Source organism: Gymnoscopelus microlampas (assembly GCF_963454915.1).
Source record: "Gymnoscopelus microlampas genome assembly, chromosome: 18".
Taxonomy (NCBI): domain Eukaryota; kingdom Metazoa; phylum Chordata; class Actinopteri; order Myctophiformes; family Myctophidae; genus Gymnoscopelus; species Gymnoscopelus microlampas.
The window spans coordinates 39,320,016-39,342,905 of NC_139955.1; the positions used below are offsets into that span (position 1 = coordinate 39,320,016).

The window sequence follows — 22,890 nt, forward strand, 5'->3', positions numbered from 1 at the left end:
CGGGTTAGTGACATGCATGCACTCTCGGTGAGTTCGGAATGCTTGTGGTTCTCGGGCAACAACAGAAGGGTGTTGTTTAAACCCAACTTGGCGTTTGCTCCCAAGAACAGGGTGGTGACCCAGGCCCCGTTTGAGCTGATAGCTTTTCATCCACCTCCTTTCGTTTCAGCGGAGGATGAGCGGCTGCACTGTCTTTGCCCGGGGAGGGCTCTGAAGCTCTGCTGCCAGTGGACAGTGATCGGCCGGTCGTCGTCACAGCTTTTTGTCTCCTTCGGACCATGTGGTCGGAGGAAGGCGGTGGCTAGGGCGACGCTTTCTAGATGGATCTGGGATGCCATTAGGCTGGCCTACGTCAGTGGTGGCGCTCCAGTTCCAGAAGGACTGAAGGCTCACTCTACTAGAGGCGTGGCTGCATCCTGGGCTCTCTCCAGGGGAGTTTCGGTCCAGGAGGTTTGCGAGGCTGCAAACTGGTCGTCTCCATCGACTTTTGCGGCTTCCTACAGCCTGGATGTGGCGGCGGCGTCAGTGGCGCACGCGGTCCTGGGCATAGCGACTGTCTCTAGCTAGAGTGGGGGAGGTTTGGACAGGGTTTGTTACCCTGTTTTTTCTCTCTCCTGCCTTCCTTCGGGTCCCCTCGGGACCACCTTGGTAGGGTCCCAGGGGAGGAGGCCCTGTTTCCTTGTGTTTTCACTTTTGGGACAGACTCGTGTCTGTTCATTAGTTCAATATGGAAGACTTGGTCTGTCAGGGTCTACCTTTTTTCTATATCCCGCACCCCGGCCCGGAGGGCTGGGGCTCCCGTGAGGCCGGAGGTCACGCCCGTGGGGGCGGGGCCTTACGGCAAGGGGGCGTGCGGGACTGGGAGGGTTTCCGTATGGCTATAAGCCCCAGGGGGGTTTATGAATCCCATAGTGAGTATGTTACGGAGAATTTGACAAGAAACTCGAGGTTACGAATGTAACCCCGGTTTCTTTAGAATTCGGAGTAACATACTCACCTAACACCCCTGTTTGTGTGCATCTGCATGCAGAGAGCGGTTGTTAAAGAGGATGAGCCACGTCACGCGACCGGCTTTAAGCCGGTTCCGGTCTACCGGACACGTGACATACCCTTCTCAGCCAATGAATGGCCCGGGAGTTTATGGTATGTAGCTCTGTTCATCGCCAGGAGGCGCTGATATCCCATAGTGAGTATGTTACTCCGAATTCTAAAGAAACCGGGGTTACATTCGTAACCTCGAGTTTTTCGTCGCTCTGATAGCTTAAAGAATCACACGCTAGTACACACAGGATTTAAACCATATCCTTGTAGTCGACGTGGAAAGAGTTTTACTACGGCAGGCGTTCTACGACGTCATGAACAAACACATAAATAAAGGGCTCAGAGCTCCAGCCACTGGGAAAGATCTGTACATGTTGACAATAGCTCAAGCAAGTTCCTTCACACATTCTTTCCCATAATATATTTCATCAGCATTATACGTTTTATAATTGTGTGGTTGGATATCTTATATCCAGTCAAATATGGAGGCATACATCACAGATACATAATGTGCTTATACTTTCTAGTTATTCATTGACATCTTAAACACCGGTTGTGCGGAGTCCCTCAGGGCTCTATGGTAGTGTCTTTTATGTGTTTTTTTCTGGGTTTTTTTCTGTTATTGTGGGCAATATGTCATCCAGGAGTGCAAGGATGTCCATCTTTCACTCAAACAAAAGGTTATAATAGCAGAGACAGGAGCACGCGTTGAATCCGACCAGCTCAATGAGTCTGACAGTGCAGAACACCCATGGTCAAATCTCAAGTTCAAATGTTTACTATGTTTAATGAATGTTTACTTTGTTATATTTTTTTGTTTATTTGATTGTACTTGTATACTTTCAAAGATGTTGATATAGAGTGTTACAAGGTGATATAAATGCATTGTGAAAACATTACAGCATTGATATGAAAAGCAAATACTTGTACTTGAATACATATGTATTTTTTTAAGCATGAACTTTTGTATATCCTTTTATGTAATTACTTTAACTCAAATAAAAGTTTCACTGAGCAACATTTACTCGTAGTTGAGTGATATTTAACGTGAAGTATATATACTTTGACTCAAGTATTGGGGCTGATTACTTGGTCCACCTCCGATTCCAGATGTGTGACAATAGTCCATGTTTGTGCATTTGTGGTTGCTGTAAGAGACCAGAGAATCCACACTAATGAGAAACCCTATGGATGTGATCATTGTGGAAAACACTTCACTCAAATGTCCCACCTTAAAACACACCAGAGAATTCACACTGATGAGAAACCCTATGGATGTGATCAGTGTGGAAAACACTTCACTACAAAATCCAGCCTTGAAATACACCAGCTAATTCATACAGGATTTAAACCACATCACTGTGACCAGTGTGGAAAGGCTTTTCGTCACTCAAATAGTTTAAATAATCACAAACTAGTGCACACAGTGTTTAAACCCTATCCTTGTAGTAAATGTGGCAATAATTTTGCCTCGTCAGGCGGTCTACAACGTCATGAGCGCACGCATATGAAAGAGAAACCCTATGACTGTGAAGGGGTGTGATAAGAGTTTCAGTAGGAAGGATGCCCTCAAAACACATCAGCTCACCCACAAAACCACTGCAACAAGTGTAGCATGATGCTGTATGTTCTTATAGTGTTATCCCACTAGGCTGATGACAAGGGATGAGATTTTGTTCACCTCTTTTTGACCTTGTGGGTGTTTGTTTGTTTGTCTGTCTGTGGCTAGTAAACTGCTGGACCGATGACCCATTCCTCAACCCCCCTTTTCATGATGTAGATATATTCAAATGTTTACTATGTTATCTTGTTTTGATTATATGATTGTACTTGTATACTTTTATAATTGTTGATATATCCTTTGTGTAGCATAGTGTTGTGCAAGCATGTCAGTGCATGCTATTCCAGATGTGTGGACAATGGTCCATGTTTGTGCATTTGTTTGGTTGCTGTAAATTTAATAGCAAGTACATGTTCAACTAATAATTTCCACAATGATACAAACTATCCTTTAACTTACTTTGTGGTAAATTGCCCTAAATGTCCTGTTCCTATATACTATTTATGGAAATCTGCTTTCTCCCACAACCCTGTGGGAATGAAACTCATTCAGCAAAGTTAAATGTTTTTATGGCCGTGTGGCAAAATACGTTATTTACAGTATGTGAGAATACATTTCACAGATAAGTCCTCCACCCCACATTCTGAATTGACTCAAACACATTATTATACATCTTCAAAATAAATCTCAAGCCATCAAACCATATGATTCAGATCTAATTGTCAATTGTCACATGAAAAAAAAGTACATTTGATCTCATTTGCTGCACGTTCCTACAGAACCATTGAACCTGGTGTGGTTTGTTATTGCTTCCAAATGGTCTTTCATGTGAGTGACTTACACCACCTCTTACACCTGCTCACCACCTACAGGTTGAGTCGTGCATAGCATGTGTAGCATGTAGAAAAAAGTAGCCAAATAGATCGATTTACTCCTGCCTGAACTTAATAAACATTGTTCAAATAAGACTCATTCGTCTATTTTGTTAATATTCACAATTGATTCATTTTAAACATCCAGATAATGTATGTTTTTAACTAAACAAAAATAATATGAGTTAACAGTCTAACATTATTATTATTTACATCAATAAAATGATGAGCGCTATCCTTTCATACTAGATTCAGTAGGGCAATCAGTGTAATTATCAGAACAACACCATGTCGGTAACATGTGCTATACCTCTTTGTGTGTCATCTGAGTGTGTATAGCCAATGATCAGAAACGCTTCTTGTTGAAAGTTTGTTTTTAATGCTCATATCTATATCTAGTGAGTGTGTTGTTATCAAACATGCATTCAGTTTGAACAGTCAACAGTTAATGTATTAAACACAATGCTGATTGTCACTATAGATCAGATCATAAAACTGCTAAATGAGTCGATTCCAGTCTAGAAGTAGACTAGAATTAGTAGTAATAAAATTAAACAGTGGTGGTAAAATACTCAATTGTTTTACTTAAGTAAAAGTATCAATATTGCAATGTAGAAATACTCTGTTACAAGTAAAACTCTGTAATTCAAAATGTGCTTGAGTAAAAGTACAGAAGTATTGGTATCAAACTGTATTTAAATGACCAAAAGTAGAAAGTACTAATTATGCAGAATGTCCCATTTCACAAGTTTTCAAATGTATAAAAAGTATAAAAATGTTTTGAAAAAGGCAGATCTACAAGCTCACAATCGGCTATTTTCAAAAGGCCAAATGCATATAGGGCTGAATTGGTTAATGTATGTTTTGTAATAATAATCCAAATCTACAAAGTAACTTGTAACTAAAGTTTTCAAATAATTGTAGTGGAGTAAAAGTACAATATTTGCCTTTGAGATGTAGTGGAGAACAAGTAAAAGTACCTCAAAATAAAAAAGTACAGTACTTGTGTAAATGTACTTTAGTTACTTCACACCACTGCAATTCAACACCTGGTGCTCTGAGATGCAGACAGGGGCATCTCAGTGCTGACATACAGAGCTCCACCCCATCATTTAATTTATGGTTTCACACATTCGTTTCACGAAATGACTCTACATAGGACTTGAAAGGTAAATGTCTTTCAGTGAAATAACACATAGCTGATGTGCACAGTTGGACAGAGGAAGGACAACACCTTACATGTGAATGGTAAAAAGTGGAACCACAGCAATAGGCCAAGCAATAGTCAAGACTCAGCTAGTAACAAAACAGTGAAACCTAAATGTCCTGTTCCTCTATACTATTTATTGAAATCTGCTTTTCCCACAACACTCTGGGAATTAGGCCTAAACTCATTGATGTTCAGTACTGAATTACATAGACCAATCACTGAGCACTGAGCCATCATCATTACACACTACTGTTCTTTTCAGACAAAACAATGACTGGCCTTTAATGACAATGGAACACCATCATTATGCATTACTTTGACTGAATGACGTGCTAATGATAAAGCTATAGACCACTCAATGACAAAGTCTCACACCCACCCAACAAGTAACCAGGCTAACTTGTGAAAGAACACTGGTGAGATTACTGACATAGTCATTGGCTATTTGATTTATTTTATATTCAGCTTCTCACACTACTAGTGTCTAATGCTAATAACAGCTACTCCACTGAGTTCTCTATAGTTCATCTAACATATTATTTGCCTGGCTAATGTTCAAGGTGAAAATGTTTGTTTTTAAATATCGAATTCAATCCCTTCTCTTCAGAAGAAAAGAAGACACCACTTCATATATGTTGTTGTGAAAGGGATGAGTAGCATTTATATATTTTTTCCAATTACATCACATTCTTGGTTGGTTTTATTTATTAGGTCTTACTACTTAATGTCATATTTTTATTTTATCATTCATGTGCACACCAGACAATGGAATGCATGCAGTGTTGACATTGTAAAGTGTAACATGAATGTATTTCAGGGTGTTGGATGGATGTTATGCCTTATGTTGTTTGTTTTTAATTCTCAAGAATCTTCACATTAAATCTGATCCATCACATTATTAGCAATTTACATGGTTAACCCATTAAGACCTGTAACGCATCTGTATCATTTTTTTGATTTGAACTAAAAATCATTATTTTACACTTTGGCTATTCAAAAATAGCAGATATACAAGCTCATAGCACTCATGCAAGCTTGTAGATCTGCTATTTTAAAAAAAAATCACACCCTGTGTGAAGGAAGCGGTGCCTTTGGGGCGGGCCTTAACTCATTGGTGGTCTGAGTCCACTTACCAAATTTGTACTTGGTAGCATGCTGCAAACTGGAATGATGGCTGTTTAAAGCCCAGCCAATGGGCAGACAGATGGGGCGGGGCTTAAGTAATGACAGTTAGTCCCTATTGCTGGCTTTAGTCCATGTAAAAAAATTGTACTCCATAGCATGCTGCAAACTTGAGTTATGGCTGTTTGAAGGGCAGCCAATGGGAAGACAGAGGGGGCGGGGCTTCAGCAATTCATGCTGGTCCCTATTGGTGGTCTAAGTCCACATACCAAATGTGGACTTGGTGGCATGCTGCAAACTGGAGTTATAGCTGTTTAAAATCCCGTGCTCATCCCGTGCTCATACGGGCGCTGGGGGTCCCTGGACCCCTCTTTGATAACTTCATCAATTCATGCTCGTGCCTATTGGTGGTCTAAGTCCACATACCAAATGTGGACTTGGTGGCATGCTGCAAACTGGAGTTATAGCTGTTTAAAATCCCGTGCTCATCCCGTGCTTAAACGGACGGACGGCCATAACATACGCTGGGGGTCCCTGGACTCCTCTTTGATAACTTCAGCAATTCATGCTGGTCCCTATTGGTGGTCTAAGTCCACATAGCATATTTGAACTTGGTGGCATGCTGCAAATTTGAGTTATAGCTGTTTGAATTCCCGTGCTCATCCCGTGCTTAAACGGACGGACAAACATAACATACGCTGGGGGTCCCTGGAGCCCTCTTTGCTAACTTCAGCAATTCATGCTCGTTCCTATTGGTGGTCTAAGTCCACATACCAAATGTGGACTTGGTGGCATGCTGCAAACTGGCACCGCTAAAAACACGAAAATGTGTGCAAATCTTAGAATATGTATATATTTTTTACTCAAATCTTTGCTTCGGGGGGAAGCAAAGAAGTAATGTATTAATACTATGCATTTATTAGTTGCTACTTAGGTCTACTTAACTTTGTATTACTATTGTATTTTGTATCAATTTCCGCACCAGAAAATGTAATTAAAATAGTGTTGAAAGGAGGACTGAACCTAGAGTGAGTTAGGCTGTGATTGGTGGACAGATGTCTCTATTGTTCTCCTCTTTGACCAATCATTGCAAGCAGTTAGTGTTTCCACCTCGGGCTCTCTAGTATAAGAAGAGTGTGTAGTTGTCATGTCTTCACAAATCCTCCAGGATATCAATCATTTCAACCAGAACGGACTGTGGACTCCAGACTTCAGGTGAAGATGAACTCTCTCAACCCCACCAGGAACAATTCTGCTGAACAGGAGGAACCCAAAGACCATCAAGATCTCTGTAAGTTATAGTTTGTGTTTGGTTTTCCTTATTTCAAATATTTTTTTAAATTGTAATAGCGTTGTTGTAGGATGCATATAGGTTTAGTCACTTTTAATATATTTTTTTGTTTTTTAATTATTATTATTGTGAATATATTAATTTGCAGTTGTTTGTCTGTCATGGATTGTCATCACTATATAGCTAGTTTTAAGCCGTTACTTAAACCAGCCAAATAATTACACTTGGATTAAAATGTTTAAGTTTTTATGCACACACATGAAGATGGTCTTCATTGCGGGATTCATATAGACAGTTTTAACATAATGTTAAATTCCTAAATGATTTCATCTTTCAATTTCTTAACTAGCTTCACTTTGGCTTTGTTTCCAATGCAGTGTTACTTCCTTCTGGCTTCCCTGTCCTACCAGCAGTACATGAACAAAGAAGCTTGGTTAAACCAAAACAGCACAGCTGTGACGAGTGTGGAAAACACTTCACTAAAATATCCAACCTTAAAGTACACCAGAGAATTCACACAGGAAAAAAACCCTATGGATGTGATCAGTGTGGAATTCAGTTCACTCAAATGTCCAACCTTAAAACACACCAGAGAATCCACTCTGGAGAAAGACCATACCACTGTGACCAGTGTGGGAGCAGGTTTAACACAAAAGCTGACTTAATAAAGCACCAGAGAATCCACACTGGAGAGAAACCCTATGGATGTGATCAGTGTGGGGGCAAGTTTAAGACAAATTATGAATTAATACAACACCAGAGAATGCACACTGGTGATAAACCCTATGGATGTGGTCATTGTGGAATTCAGTTCACTCAAATGTCCAACCTTAAAACACACCAGATAATCCACACTGGAGAAAGACCATACCACTGTGACCAGTGTGGGAGCAAGTTTAAGACAAAGGCTGACTTAATAAAGCACCATAGAATCCACACTGATGAAAAACCCTATGGATGTGATCATTGTGGAAAACACTTCTCTCAAATGTCCAACCTTAAAACACACCAGAGAATCCACACTGGAGAAAAACCATACCACTGTGACCAGTGTGGGAGCAAGTTTAAGACAAAGTATGAATTAATAAAGCACCAGATAATCCACACTGATGAGAAGCCCTATGGATGTGATCAGTGTGGAATTCACTTCACTCTAAAGGCCACCCTTAAAAAACACCAGAGAATCCACACTGGAGAAAACCCATACCAATGTGACCAGTGTGGAAAACACTGCACTTCAAAATCCAGCCTTAAAACACACCAGGGAATTCATACAGGATTTAAACCATAGCACTGTGACCAGTGTGGGAAGGCTTTTCATCACACAAATAGTTTAAATAATCACAAACTAGTGCACACAGTGTTTAAATCCTATCCTTGTAGTCAATGTGGAAAGAGTTTTTCCTCGTCAGGCGGTCAACAACGTCATGAGCGCACTCATATGAAAGAGAAATCCCATCACTGTGAAGGGGTGTGATAAGAGTTTCAATAGGAAGGATGCCCTCAAAACACATCAGCTCACCCACAAAACCACTGCAACAAGTGTAGCATGATGCTGTATGTTCTTATAGTGTTATCCCCACTAAGCTGATGACAAGGGCTGAGAGAGATTAAGTTTTATTCTTCTTTTTGCTTACTGAATGTTTACTATGTTATCCTTTTTGTTTATTTGACTGTACTTGTATACTTTTAAAGGTGTTGATATAGCCTTTGTTTAGCATAGTGTTTCTACAAGCATGTCAGTGCATGCTAGGTGGTTTCAGAGAGTTACAAGGTGATATAAATGCATTGTGAAAACATTACAGCATTGCTATGAAAAACAAAAGCAAATGCCTTTATGTGTTCTTGATTACATGTCTGTTTAAGCATGAACTTTTGTATACCGTTTTTGTAACTACTTTAACTCAAATAAAAGTTTCACTGAGCAACATTTACTTGTAGTTGAGTGATATTTAACAAGGAGTATCTATACTTTGACTCAAGTACTGGGGTTGATTACTTGATCCACCTGTGATTCCAGATGTGTGGACAATAGGCCATGTTTGTGCATTTGTTTGGTTGCTATACAAGGCAAGTACATGTTCAACTAATCATTTCCACAATGACAAACTATCCTTTAACTCACTTTGTGGTAAATTGCCCTAAATATCCTGTTCCTCTATACTATTTATTGAAATCTGCTTTTCCCACAACACTGGGGGAATTAGGCCTAAACTCATTGATGTTCAGTACTGAATTACATGTGAATGTAATAGCTATAGACCAATCACTGAGCGCAGAGCCATCATTATTACACACTACTGTTCTTTTCAGACAAAACAATGACAATGACTGGCCTTTAATGACAATGGAACACCATCATTATGCACTACTTTGACTGAATGACATGCTAATGATAAAGCTATACACCAATCAATGACAAAGTATCACACCCACCCAACAAGTAATCAGGCTAACTCGCGAAAGAATACTGGTGAAATTACTGACATAGTAATTCCTGGACCTGGTGAGACGGAGGAGGACCCCAGCCAGGAGGCCATCCACAGAGCCTAGTCCCTCCACGTGCCAGAGCCTCTCCTCTCCCCAGTCCCGGCAGAGTAGTTCCAGAGAAGCGGATTGAGTGCCCTGTCTTGCCCTAAGAGGACTGACCGTGGGTAGCTACTGGGACGTAAGTCAGGGGCTTGATCAACCCCGGCTGGGTCACCTGGGCGAGGGTGTATGTTGAGAGACCCGAAACACCCGTTGACGGCAGGCTGATGATACGTCCCAGGTGCATCCATGTGAAGGTTTTTTTTTCTTCGTTGTTGTCTATTTGATTTATTTTGTATTTAGCTTCTCACACTACTAGTGTCCAATGCTAATAACAGCTACTCCACTGAGTTTTTTTTTATATTAGAGAAAAAACATGCAGTGAGGGAGCAACTTCACAACAAAAGCTGATTTCATTCAATGGCTAATAAAACACCAGATAATTCACACTTGAGAGAAACCCTATCGCGATCCTTTCGACCGGAACACTGCAGGAGGGTAGTAAATTATATGGATGGATGAGTGGCCATGTTTTGTTTAATTCCAACATTACAGACTCTACTTTACTTTTTTACTTTACAGACTCTACCAAATAGAAATGCTGACTGAACTGCACTGGGTATAGGACTAGTTTCTCCAGTCACGCTTGATGTGTTTACACCAACTACAACTACTATTACTGCATTGGCTTAACCCATTTTAGGCTAAAACAACTTCAAAATCCTCATCTAAGTTTTCTAAAAAACTTCAAATATTTAAAATATGTTGCTATTTACTGTACATAGCAACAACTACACACCAAAAGGGGTTCCCGGATTGAAAGGTATAGTTACGTATACGGGTTCCTGGTCTAAATGGGTTAATGAAGAGTGTGCTGTGAGAGAAGGGGTCTTGGCATTACTGCCAGTAAACAATGTGTCAGCAATATGCTGTGAGTAAGCAATCCCATACATTTCTATTAAAACAGACTACTTATAGACTATGGGCGGTTCTTGATACAATGCGTTCTTCATACAATTCCTGATGAACCACTTAATAAAATTCTGTTGTTTGAGAGTCCAATGCATGCTGTTGTGAGCACATTATTGTGTGGGGGGTGGGGGGGTGTGATGGATTACAAAGAGTAATGTCAACCCAAACAAGACAAATAACGAGGCTACATCCACATGTCTGATAATGAGTTGGTGCTCCATCAAGAGTCCTCAGAGAGCTGGAGGACCTGACCTGACTGAGACTGGAGACAAACCACCAACCAACAGACACACAACATCAGAAGGTCTCAGGAGCTGTGGTTCCAGATGTTCGAGACTGATGTCATTTAGTTATCATTAAAAACTAAAACAAGTTCAGAAATATATGCGTTTTGTAGATTGTCTCTCTAATAACATGTATACCGTTGGAAAGGCTGTTTATTTACATTTTGTATCATTTGCAAAGTGCATGCATTTGTGGGATGAGCAGCACAGCTGAGAATGTTGCGCCCTTGAAAATTGGCTTATTTCACAGCTAATTATGTTATTGCTATTGACTCTTGTTTTGAGCTCCCTACCCCAGGTGCTCCAGGTACCCATGGTTCCTAGGGGTACACCAGGTATATGGGGTACCTTGGGGGGCTCAGTGTTTCTTTCCCCATAAGATCCGACTCTAACAGACTAATGGTAACTCGACATAAGAGATACAAGGACACAAATATCTACACAGTGCTGTACAAAATGTACAGTCAGCAAATCTTCCCACACATAACGTTACAAGTAACCAAAAAGAGAGAGAGAGAGAGAGAGACACACACACACACACACACTCTTCTGAATCTGTAAAATAACTATACTTAAGTGTCTTGAAGCTACAGTATAGCAGAGATACGAGAGCAGATTGAAAAAAACAGACAAACATACAACCAAAACATTTGTGTGCGCTTTGGGAGCATTTTGAACAGTCTGGCTCCTGACCTAAAATTAGTTTGACATCCCTGACCAAGAACAACGCTGCTTTGATCTGTGAGAACAAGCAGGTGGTCAAATTCGATAAAGGAACCTCTAAGCCAGTGAAGCTGCTGTACCTGATGTGTGCAAAAAAAATCCACCAAGGACTGATCCATGCCAGCAAGACGATAACAGAAACTAAGCCTGTAAGGCCTATTGCTCAGTATGCTCACCATTGAGCTGATTAGCTTGGATGGGAAAAGCTCATTAGCCACAGCTAGCATGTGAACTGGATCTCTCCTGGTCCAGCAGACGGCTGTTGTATTACTTTGCAGTGTTACAGGTGTGATTTCTCAAGGATGTGGTTGTACTTTAATTTGGGAGCAGCTGCAAATATTCCTCATTCTTTGGTGTAATATATGTCATCACAGTAGGATGTTTCTGGAAATAATGAGAATAGAGAATATAGTGCACTACTCTGTGCAGTATCAGCCATGGAATATAATCACGTAAAAATGCTGTGTGGCCCACATGAAATGCCTTTGTGTCTGATATTACAGGAGGGAAATGGACCTGGATACTATAGCCTGATGGAAATGACTTGGGACAGGATGACAGAGAGGAAGAGTTGTCTATCTTGGCATCTTGGGAGATTCTGGGAGGAACAGAGATTTGCCTCAACCCCATTGGGAGGGATTAGATCGGTAAACTGCCACACTTTTGATCTTAAGGCTTTCTGACGGGCTTTCATCTCAGTGCATCCAACGTGCAACACTCTTCATGTGAACTACTGCCATTGTATTGGTATTATTCTGAATTATTGTAAATATAGCACTAGAATTTAGCTATTCAGGGAAAAAAATACTAAGAATAATAAATAATATGCCACCATCAATGGCTCATACATTATAAATATGTGATTATGCCACCCCTCTTTTTCACATATTAAGAAAAACAGCTATAAATGATGTCCCCAGTGCCGGACTCAGTGTTGCCAGATTTTGCGAGAGAAATAAGCCCAAAAGAAGCAAGTTTACCACTTGAACCCATCAACTATTTGAAAATGCATGGCAACACTGGCAGGACTGATGGTTGTGGGAGTGAATGCAATGAGCTCTCGAGTGGCACTGCAGAGACCATTTAAATTCTTACACTTTCATTTCACCATTAAATTATGATGCAACTCAGGCAAAGTTGTCTGACTGCACCCAGACAATTATGCAGAATATTGCTGTTGACTGTGTGTGTATGAAGGAGCTGCAAACTTTGATGAGATTGTTGATTTGCAGCCCTGGGTTTCTTATCTTCAACGGCCTGACAGTGCGTGACACTCCAGCCCCGGATACACTAATTAGAGGGGAGGAGGGTTTTGAATACATTTCCAACCCCGATAACATGGTTTGTTGGAACAACATTTTCAAGGAGAAGCAACAACCTTTCGTCTTTCTTTTTTCCCCCTCTTATTTAGGAGATGATATTTCAGCAGAGTACAGCTTAGGCCTGTCACAATTACTACATCATTAATTTGTGACAGGCCTAATCGCACTTATTTGACATAATCGCAATTATTTTTGCATAATCGTTAAAAAATCGTTTACATGTTGAGAAAGGTTCATACGTTTTGAAACATTTTTAAAAAATAGTGCAAATAGCAGATCTATCAAGCTGTGAGCTTGTAGATCTGCTATTTCCACTCAATTGTGACAAATGCTGGATATAAAACATTGAATATGCTGTATTGTGGCCATATCACATCATTTATTTTGATTATTGGTATTGGTCATTGCCTGTGTGTATTTAAGTTTTTGTCATCCGCATGCATCTTTTGTTTACAAGGCCTAAAAGCCACACAATTAGATTGTTAATCACAATTAGTTGTATATGACAAATACTCTTAATAAGCGGGACGCTTGTCCCACGGCCATCATTAGCTATGAGGAGAGAACATCACCGCGCTGTTTTTATCTACAAAGCCTTACTTGAGAAATTAGCTAATTATCTTAACAGCTTATTAAAAGAAATGTTTGCAATCACCACAACAGCTCACAAGATTACTTTGGTTTTAAACATTCCCACTGTTAATTCTGAGCTGGGCAGAGCACTATAACTCACACTGAGCACTATAACTATAACCATATCGTTCACCATTGTACTTATTTTTATAGTTGGTGTGAACTATGCCATCCACTTGACTAAAAACAATTTTAGTCAACAGAATCATGCCCCGTATTTCAATGATCAATAAATGCCTCAATACCCTCTTTAAAGAGAGAAAAATCACAACATTGTGTCATAGGCTAAATCAATGAGCAGGTGTTGTGAGGTGTGAAGCACTGCTCAAGCAGAAAAGCACGCAAACAACATGAATAAACAGTTTGGCATCCTATGTTTTAAACAGCCTGGTCACCAACGACTTTGACAAGATACCGTTTTAATTGATGGACCGGTCGCACAAAGATTCAGACTAATTCAGATTCAGACTAGTCTTACTCAGACTGAAGGAAACGTGGAGCAACAACTCTCTGTCTTAAGGGCCATGTTCTTTCTGCTGCTCATCATGTAATTAATTAAAAAGCCCTTCTTTTATTAGACACATCATTAAGAGACATGATCATATTAGATGAGTTGATTGTTTAGCGATGACATGCTCTCTGACGCACGCGCGCACACACATGGACGCACGCACACACACACACACACTAAGCCCGTTATCCTCTGTGTTTGAGGAAATTGAAGGACTGTGTGAACACAGACTGACAGGTGCTGTTGTCATGGGAACAGTCAGAGAGCCTGACCTCCAAACGGTCCAGACAACCACAGCCTCAGGCCACAGCAAGCTATTCAAAAACAACAAACATTAACCCATTAAGACCCGAGGCCGATTCTACAAATGTCTTCTGAATCCTAACAGTTTTCTGAAAAACGTATGTTGCTGTATCAGTGGTTCTGAAACTTTTTCATGTCAAGGACCTGCAACATGATATGTTTTACCGCCGCCCCCCCCATCTCAAAATGTTATGTTCCAGGGACCACCAGAAGCAAAGATTTGAGTTAAACATGTTCGCTTTAAAAACAGTATATATACACACAAAGATTTACACAAATGTTCACGATTTGTCAAAGACAGCAGATCTACAAGCTCATAGCGCGTCACTTCGTGCCGCTTGTAGATCTGCTATTTTTTAATAGTCAAAGTATAAAATGGCACAGGTTTTAATGGGTTAACTCCAAATCATTAGAACTATAAAACAATGTCAGTTATTATGTTTTACGTGTTTTGATATGAACTACCGTGTATGATATATGAAAAACAATCCTTGGTAATATTGCAATGTGAAAGTTTTTTTGTTGTTGAATGAAGTAGAAACTTTTTTTCTGCTATCCCCTTCATCAATCTCTTTTATTTCCGATGCATGTGTTTGGTGTAAAAGCATTCTACATCAAGATCTTCCATCTATTTACATATTTATGCTTGCTTGATGTCTGAATGTAAACATGACTGATGATGAGTTGAGTCGGCTGTGTCAAGTTGAGAATGTATAGCAGAAGACTGCAGTTAGTTAAAATGCTAAGGAATGCTATATAGCACTAAAAATAGAATATACATTGGAAGAATACCTGAGCACGGTGAACGACCCATAACTTAGGAAAGCCTTGACTAGGTACAGACTCCGTGAACACAGCCTTGCAATAGAGAACGGCTTGCCACAGACATACCCCGCTCCCAAGGGAAGACAGACTATGCACCCACTGCACACAAAATGTGGTGGAAACAGAGCTACACTTTCTATTACCACCTGCCCACTATACCAAGTCATCAGAGACACATATTTCCCATAGATTACATACACGTAAAGTGTATGGCCAACGTCAAAAAACTCCCATACCTACTGGGAGAAATACAACAATGTGCGAACACAGCAGCAAGATTTGTAAACTGTTATAAATACTGATAAAAGAAGGTTAGCCAATGGAATACAACCATCCTAAGGACTACTAACCATTGAGTGTCCCGAGTAGACCTCTAGACCTACTGCACATAGCTGCTACCTTTAAACACATTTTAAATCTGAGGCTTTGTTTGTATACTATTTAAATAGTTTTGAGAAAAAAATGCTGCTATTTGTACCACAGTGACTGCAAAAGATTGCTGCTATTTGTCTCAAAAAGATTTATACCTTGTACATATAACATGTATAACGACGCTATGTGACATAGCTCTGTTTAACACAATGCTGTAGTGTACCCCCTCCAACTGTATATACTTCCCCCATTTTCAACTGTTTGTATTATATTTTGACAATTGCTTTGGTAATGTAAACATATGTTTTCTCACGGCAATAAAGCTCCTTTGGATTGAATTGAATAGTTAAAATGGTAGGTGGATTTGCAGTATCTCACACCTTTATCCAGGGGCGGACTGGGACCAAAATTCAGCTCTGGCATTTTGGTCCGAACCGGCCCACCATCCTCCGGACCGTTTTGTCAACGGGGGGGGGGGGGGGGGGGGGGGGGGGTTACCTGCTTTAACCCAGCAACCCTGTGTAAATTACGCCACTGCTGGAAAGCATCCCAGCCCAAACGTTAACGTAACCAATAATTGGGCTGCGCGACCCGGAAAAGACCGTAATAATCCTAAAACGGAAGCAAAAGTATACTAAAATACTATACTAAAAGCGGCCCACCGGGCATATGCCCGGTATGCCAAATGGCCAGTCCGCCCCTGCCTTTATCCACAATGCATTCACCCATTCACACACCGACGGCGGAGGAAACCAAGCAAGGCACTATCTCCTGAGGCACTGCCACCTCTAGTTTTACTGTCTACACCAGAGAGGTTGTGTTGTTGTCAGTACCTTGAGGCAGGCTGGCTCTCTTCTTCTTCTTGCTGTTGTCGGCAGCGTTCTCCAGAGTAGGACACTCTGTCACCAGTGGCCCGCTGGAGCCACTGAACCGGAGAGGCTCGCTGTTGGTCGATGGGTCAAAGGCCAGAGAGTTGAGTCCTGGTAGACAGAGAGAAATAAATACGAGACTTGTTAGATTACGTGAGACAGCTACGGTCCAGAGAGACAGGTTAGATGATGTGAGACAGGTGTGGTCCAGAGAGACATATTAGATGATGTGAGAGTGTTATGATTCAGAGGGACATGTTAGATCATTGGTTCTGGGTCCGGGGACCCCCAGGGATCCTTGAGGGAGTTCCAGGGGGTCCCCAGCTAAATGATGGATAGTTAGGAACCACATGGACCCTTATGGGTCTGTAACTCTGAGAGTGTACAAATGGAACCAAATGGACCCTAACGGGTCCATTTGGTTCCATTTGTACACTCTCAGAGTTAAATTAACATTGATTTTACAATATAAATCTTGGTCCCAGAGATAGAAATGCCATAACATGGGGGTCCGTAGCCTAATGCATGTCAAAGGGGTCCTAGAAATTAAAATGGTTGAGAATCACTGCTAGAGCCGTAAAAATATTCTCTTATGGGGGTCCCTGGCATATCTTTTCAAATGGGGGTCCGCAGGATAATAAGTGTCAATTTGGGGATCCTTGACATGAAAAAGTTTGAGAACCACTGTGTTAGATGATGTGAGACAGTTATGATCCAGAGAAACATGTTAGATGATGTGAGACAGTTATGATCCAGAGAAACATGTTAGATGATGTGAGACAGCTACGATCCAGAGAGACATGTTAGATGATGTGAGACAGCTACGGTCCAGAGAGACATGTTAGATGATGTGAGACAGATTTAGTCCAGGGGGAAACACAAAGAGAACTGACCACACAGGGGCCAACTATGAAGGGCTATGTAAATCCCCTCCTATTTAAGTTTCATGTATAACTGACTGTCAACTTGTGTAGCCCGAAATGTTAGTCATTTAGTGGACCGGGGCGCTGATGGCCAAGCTAGTCAGTGTTTAAGGTGCGTACCACACAGGCTTTGATGCCTGGCAGTGTGTCCCGGGTTAGATCGATTCCTTAGCTCTCTCCCCCTGTCCATCTTCCCCCCGTCCCCCCGTTTTACACCATACCATCCGTTTCTAAGGTCCACTGTAGTGTTAACATATACAATACTGTTCACACAACTCTGTCACGGAATGGAGCCACATGACGCAGATTAATTCAGCCTCAGAACGGTTGTGGAAAAGAGCCTTAAGCCATTAAGACCTGGAACGCATCTGTGTCACTTTAGATTTCTTTGGCTATTGAAAAATAACAGATATACTGTACAAGCTCACAGCACGGAACCGAGTGACGATTGTTTTTTCAAAACACTGTTAGGATTTAGATTTTTTTTTAAATATCGCCTCTGGTCTTAATGGTTTAACAGACCCTCCAAGCCCCCATACCCCCACACAATGCACGATTTAACAGTTACAGTGGAATCACATGCAAAAATCCAACAAGACTGACAAATGGACTTAATCTCACTAGGACTTACAGCCAACTGAGAGACAGTCAGTCTGTCACTCAGCTCTGAGCAGAAAAAAGCCCCCTGTAAATGTTCTATATTGATCCTTCGTCTGTGCCTCCAGTCATAGGACAAAGCAATACGACATAAGCATACATAAATAATGGGGAGCAATAATAACGAGATTATAGCCAAATCCCAGGAAGTGATATACAAATTACATTCCCAGTTTAATGTTTCAGCAATTCTCTAGTCCTGAATTTGGAATAAGAGTTGAGTGTTTGTGTATAACTAGCCTACAATACCTATATATACATAGTGTTATTACAATTATTGTGTTCATGCACATGGCTACATATTTAATGACAAACGCGATGCAACAACAGAGGCCGCACAACAGATGAGCACAACAGATTAGGTTAAGACTTTGACAGGGGCCAGTTTGGAATTGCAGCCTCCTGAAGGTGTTCTTTTAGGACAGGTTGGGGAACGCATCCATTACATTCTGTTCAGCTGACTGTGGTCTATAAACGTTACAGTACTTAACACAGCCATTCAGTCGAAAATGATCCAAACTCTTGGGTGGAAACCAGGAGATGAGGAGGAGAAGAGCATCATTAACATATAAAAGGAGGCATGACTCAACTTCATCTGAATTGTACGTTTGCCCTACAGGTTAGTTTGGCTTGTATTCGTAGTCATTATTTGCTGCCAACGCCAACAGCCAGGAAATAAGGAGGAATAGCAAAACATGGCTTAACATAAGCATACATTTCTGTGGATGACATGTGGGTCTATTATCTATTTGAACTGACAACACTCAGCTCACTATAATAGTAGCCTACAGCAGGGAACAAAGCGTCATAAGAACACTATGAATCCACAAGGTCATGCTTTTTTCCCCATTCACCAGAACGGCTCTGGGCTGGCAGTATGCCATTATTTTTCATTGTCAGAAGCCCAGCTTCCTCTGCTTTCTTAGCGTTAGCTTTTTTGGGATTGTAGTTCAAGTAGTAACGTAGTCTGTTGTACTGAACAGTGGTGGGAAAAAATACTCAAATGTTTTACTTAAGTAAAAGTATCAATACTGCAATGTACTCTGTTACAAGTAAAAGTCCGGAATGAAAAATTGACTTGTACTTAAAGTACCAAAAGTAAAAGTACTACAATGTTTGAAAATAGCAGATCTACAAGCTCACAACGCGTCGCGTTGTGAGCTTGTAGATCGGCTATTTTCAAATAGCCTAGGTATAAAATAGGGCCAAAGTGGTTAATGTATGTTTTATAATGTAATAATGTATATCTGCAATGTAACTAGTAACTACAGTTTTCAAATAATTAGTTAAATAGTGGAGTAAAAGTACAATATGTGCCTCTGAGATGTAGTGGAGTAAAAGTAAAAGTATAGACAATTTGAAATACTTCAGAAAAGTAAAAGTACATCAAAATTGTACTTAAGTACAGTACTTGAGTAAATGTATTTAGTTACTTTACACCACTGGTACTAGTACTGTAGTCTGTTGTACTGAGCCATGTGTGCGTGTGTTTGCATGTGTTGCATATGTGTGTGCATTTACATGTGCATCCGAGCGTGCAAGAGTGTTTAACTCAACAGTGTGTCTCTGCTGGGTCATTGCCTGTGGGGGTATGTGGGCAAGCATGACAACGGGAGGAGGAAGGAAAATAAAACTGCTGTACTCAGACACATTAGGCTAAGTGGAGGAGGGTTGGATAGAGAGGATGTTAAATAGGCCATGGGAGTCTACATAGAAGATGCATCAACAAGAGGCTCCATTAAATGGTACTGTATAGTGAGCAAGAGAACAAGTGGACCGTGATTTGGTATTACACAACATGGGCACTGAGTGTGAAAATTTTGTGAGCTGTACACACATAAACTTGTGAGCTGTACACACATGCTGTGCTCCCTACATCAACGTCTTTAACTCTGTTTTATACTTTCAACATTTTCCAACAAATAGCAGATCTACAAGCTCACAAAACATTTTGACCTCATCCACTAGTTTTGAACATGTTCAAGAGTGGACGATCTTAAACATTTTCTACCTATAATGAAATGTACAAAAATGCTACATCAGGGTTAATTGTTTTTCATTGGCCGACCCAACTGATCGGCTGTGTGGATTGGCCAAACTTTGTGTGACACGTGTGCCTCTGAACCAATATAAGCGATAACACGCTCATTAGGACTCCGTTGTTTCTCAGAGTAAGGCTTTATAATTCTAAGGTAATTGACGGTGTGAGAAATGTTATGCTGGACGACGGTACATCTGAATGGAGGACCAAAAGAAGGCTGTTATGCTGCTGTTACAGTGCAGCACAAGGTGTACGCCTTTGAAGTGCTCTGTGATGACGACAAAGTTCAGATTGATGTTGACGTTTTCAACACAGTGTCATTACGCTGGAGTAAGTTGCCCCTGGTGACAACAGGAAGAGAACGTCACAAGGGCCACACGGCTGTGCTGATAGAAGATATTATCTACATCTGGGGAGGGTACCACTGCGGTAGAAGTGTGTACTACAACATGCTTTATGCATTTGATGTAGACACCCACAGATGGTTCAAACCCAGGGTTTCCGGGACTGTTCCAGAGGAGAGAGAGTACCACTCAGCCTGTGTCTTGGGGAAGGTCATGTTTATCCATGGAGGATACACCCAGCTGACTGAATTGACTAATGACATGTACAAGTTGGACACCACCACAATGGTCTGGTCTTTAATTAACACCAGAGGCACTCAGCCACCTGCTTCACGTCGTCACTCTGCCACCATCATTGGGACAAAGATGTTTGTATTCGGGGGCTGGGGACCGGGGTACCACGACTACAACACCATTAGAGTGTTTGACACAAAGACTGACAGCTGGCTGAAACCACCTTCTGCACATCTTCTTCCAGAAGGACGTAGGGATCATTCAGCCTTTGCCTACAATAGAGAGCTCTACATAAGTGGTGGTTACAACTGGAACCAGACCTTCAGTGATCTGTGGAAATTCAGTCCAGAGACCTTCTCCTGGAAGAAGGTTGAGACCAAGGGGAAAGGACCGTCTAATATGTATGAGATGTGCTGTTGCATGGTGGGAGATCGTATCATTCTCTTAGGAGGATTAACAACACCCAATGGCCTTTACATTCTAGATCCAAGTCCTACTCTGAAGACGTTATGTAAGCTAGCGGTAATTCAGTACGGTGTGGAGCAGTCTGAACTCCCACACAACATCAGGTGGGAACTGGCAGCCATGACTACCAACAGCAACTGAAAAACATCAGTCCACTAAAAATATATAAAATAAAATGACTCTCAGGCACAGATGAATAAATGCATCACAGGTTGTATGTTATGTCCTATTTTTTACGCCGGTTGTGACATCTAACACCGTATTGGTTTAAGATTAGATAGGGCTCTAAGTCTCTCGTAATTTAGGGATTTTATGTCCCATAAACCAGAGGGCCTGGCGGGATACTTATCCCATAGTCTGGAAGGATGATTCACCTGTGATTCTAATAAATGTAAAAAGATCACAGTTGTCAAAAGATTAAAAAATAAATACATTCAAAACAACGTTGAATATCTTTGAATATATTATTTATTTTTAAAGCGAACATTTTTAACTCAAATCTTTGCTTCTGGAAGTCCCTGGAACAAAGTATTTTGAGATGGGGGTCGGCGGCAAAATACATATACATTTTGGTGGTCCTTGACATGAAAAAGTTTGAGCACCAGCACCACTGATGAAGTGGTAGAACTGCAGAAACATACGTTTTTCAGAAAACTGTTAGGATTTAGAAGACATTTTTAGAATCGGCCTCAGGCCTTAATGGGTTAAAGCATCTCAAGAACACTTAAACAGCGCTCACAGCTCTTGGTAAATGCAATTAGCTGCCATGGGGAAGTAACCTTGGACCTTTTGACTATAGTATAGTCACTATACGATACAGTCTATCTAGCAATTGGGCCAACACAGCACCCTGCTCCTAGCAATTTGCTGCTGTGTTCCAGTTGCCCTTTCCTTCATGCTATGAATAATGAACAGGCCATACGGTTTGCATGCATGTGCAGTTGTGCACAGCATTGTTTGAGTCTTAAGTGGTTGGGGTGGCATCGGCAGTGGACCATTAACCTCGTCTGGTCATGAACACCACAAGTACATGTAGATTAAACCTTAACTCATTAAGACCTGAGGCCGATTCTACAAATCATCTCTGTTGGGTAGAAACCTCATATTATGTCCAAAACGGTTACTTTTCAGGATTGAAATTCAAAAACAGCTTAAGTAGCAGATCTACAAGCTCGAAACGCGTCGCCTCACGCCACGTTTCGGGCCACGTTTCGAGCTTGTGGATCTGCTACTATAGGTACTTTTGTGTGACGCTGTAGTATGATCAAGTAGGGCATTAATTTATGAAAAAACACCAACAATTTGAATGTGGAGATAAGAGGTTTCTGTCCAACAGTAACAAAATGCCTTCTAAATCCTAAGAGTTTTCAGAAAAACCTGTTACTATATAGCTAAAATCTAAATACAGACAGTAGACACAGATGCTTAATGGATTAATGTTCATTCAGCTGAAGAAGACAATGGGAGCAAGACGGTGACACACAACATGAACACTTCAGTGATCTCACTGGTACATTATTACTTACGTTACAGAACCAGTGGTGGAAAGTAACTACTGTAAGTACATGCACTCAAGTACAATTTTCAGTATATATACAAATACTTTTACTTCTACCCCACTACATCTCAGAGGAAAATATTGTACTTTTACTTCACTACAATTATATGAGTTACTAGTTACTTCGTAGATTTTGATTATTACAAAACAAACTAACCACTTCAGCCGTATATTTCGGCCATTTGAAAATGGCAGATCTACAAGGCCCCAATGTGTCGCGATGCAACA

At 40.9% G+C, this 22,890-nt stretch overlaps 1 protein-coding gene across 1 annotated transcript in view; it reads right to left on the reverse strand.

Moving 5' to 3' along the window:
* The window catches only part of LOC311034045 (uncharacterized protein), a gene marked incomplete at its 3' end in the record, with an annotated part of 195,799 nt that extends 179,250 nt beyond the window's left edge, over positions 1 to 16,549 (reverse strand). The window contains exon 1 of the mRNA XM_084041785.1: positions 16,405 to 16,549. The remainder of the gene's footprint in view (positions 1 to 16,404) is intronic.
* Between the last annotated feature and the right edge of the window lie 6,341 nt (positions 16,550 to 22,890).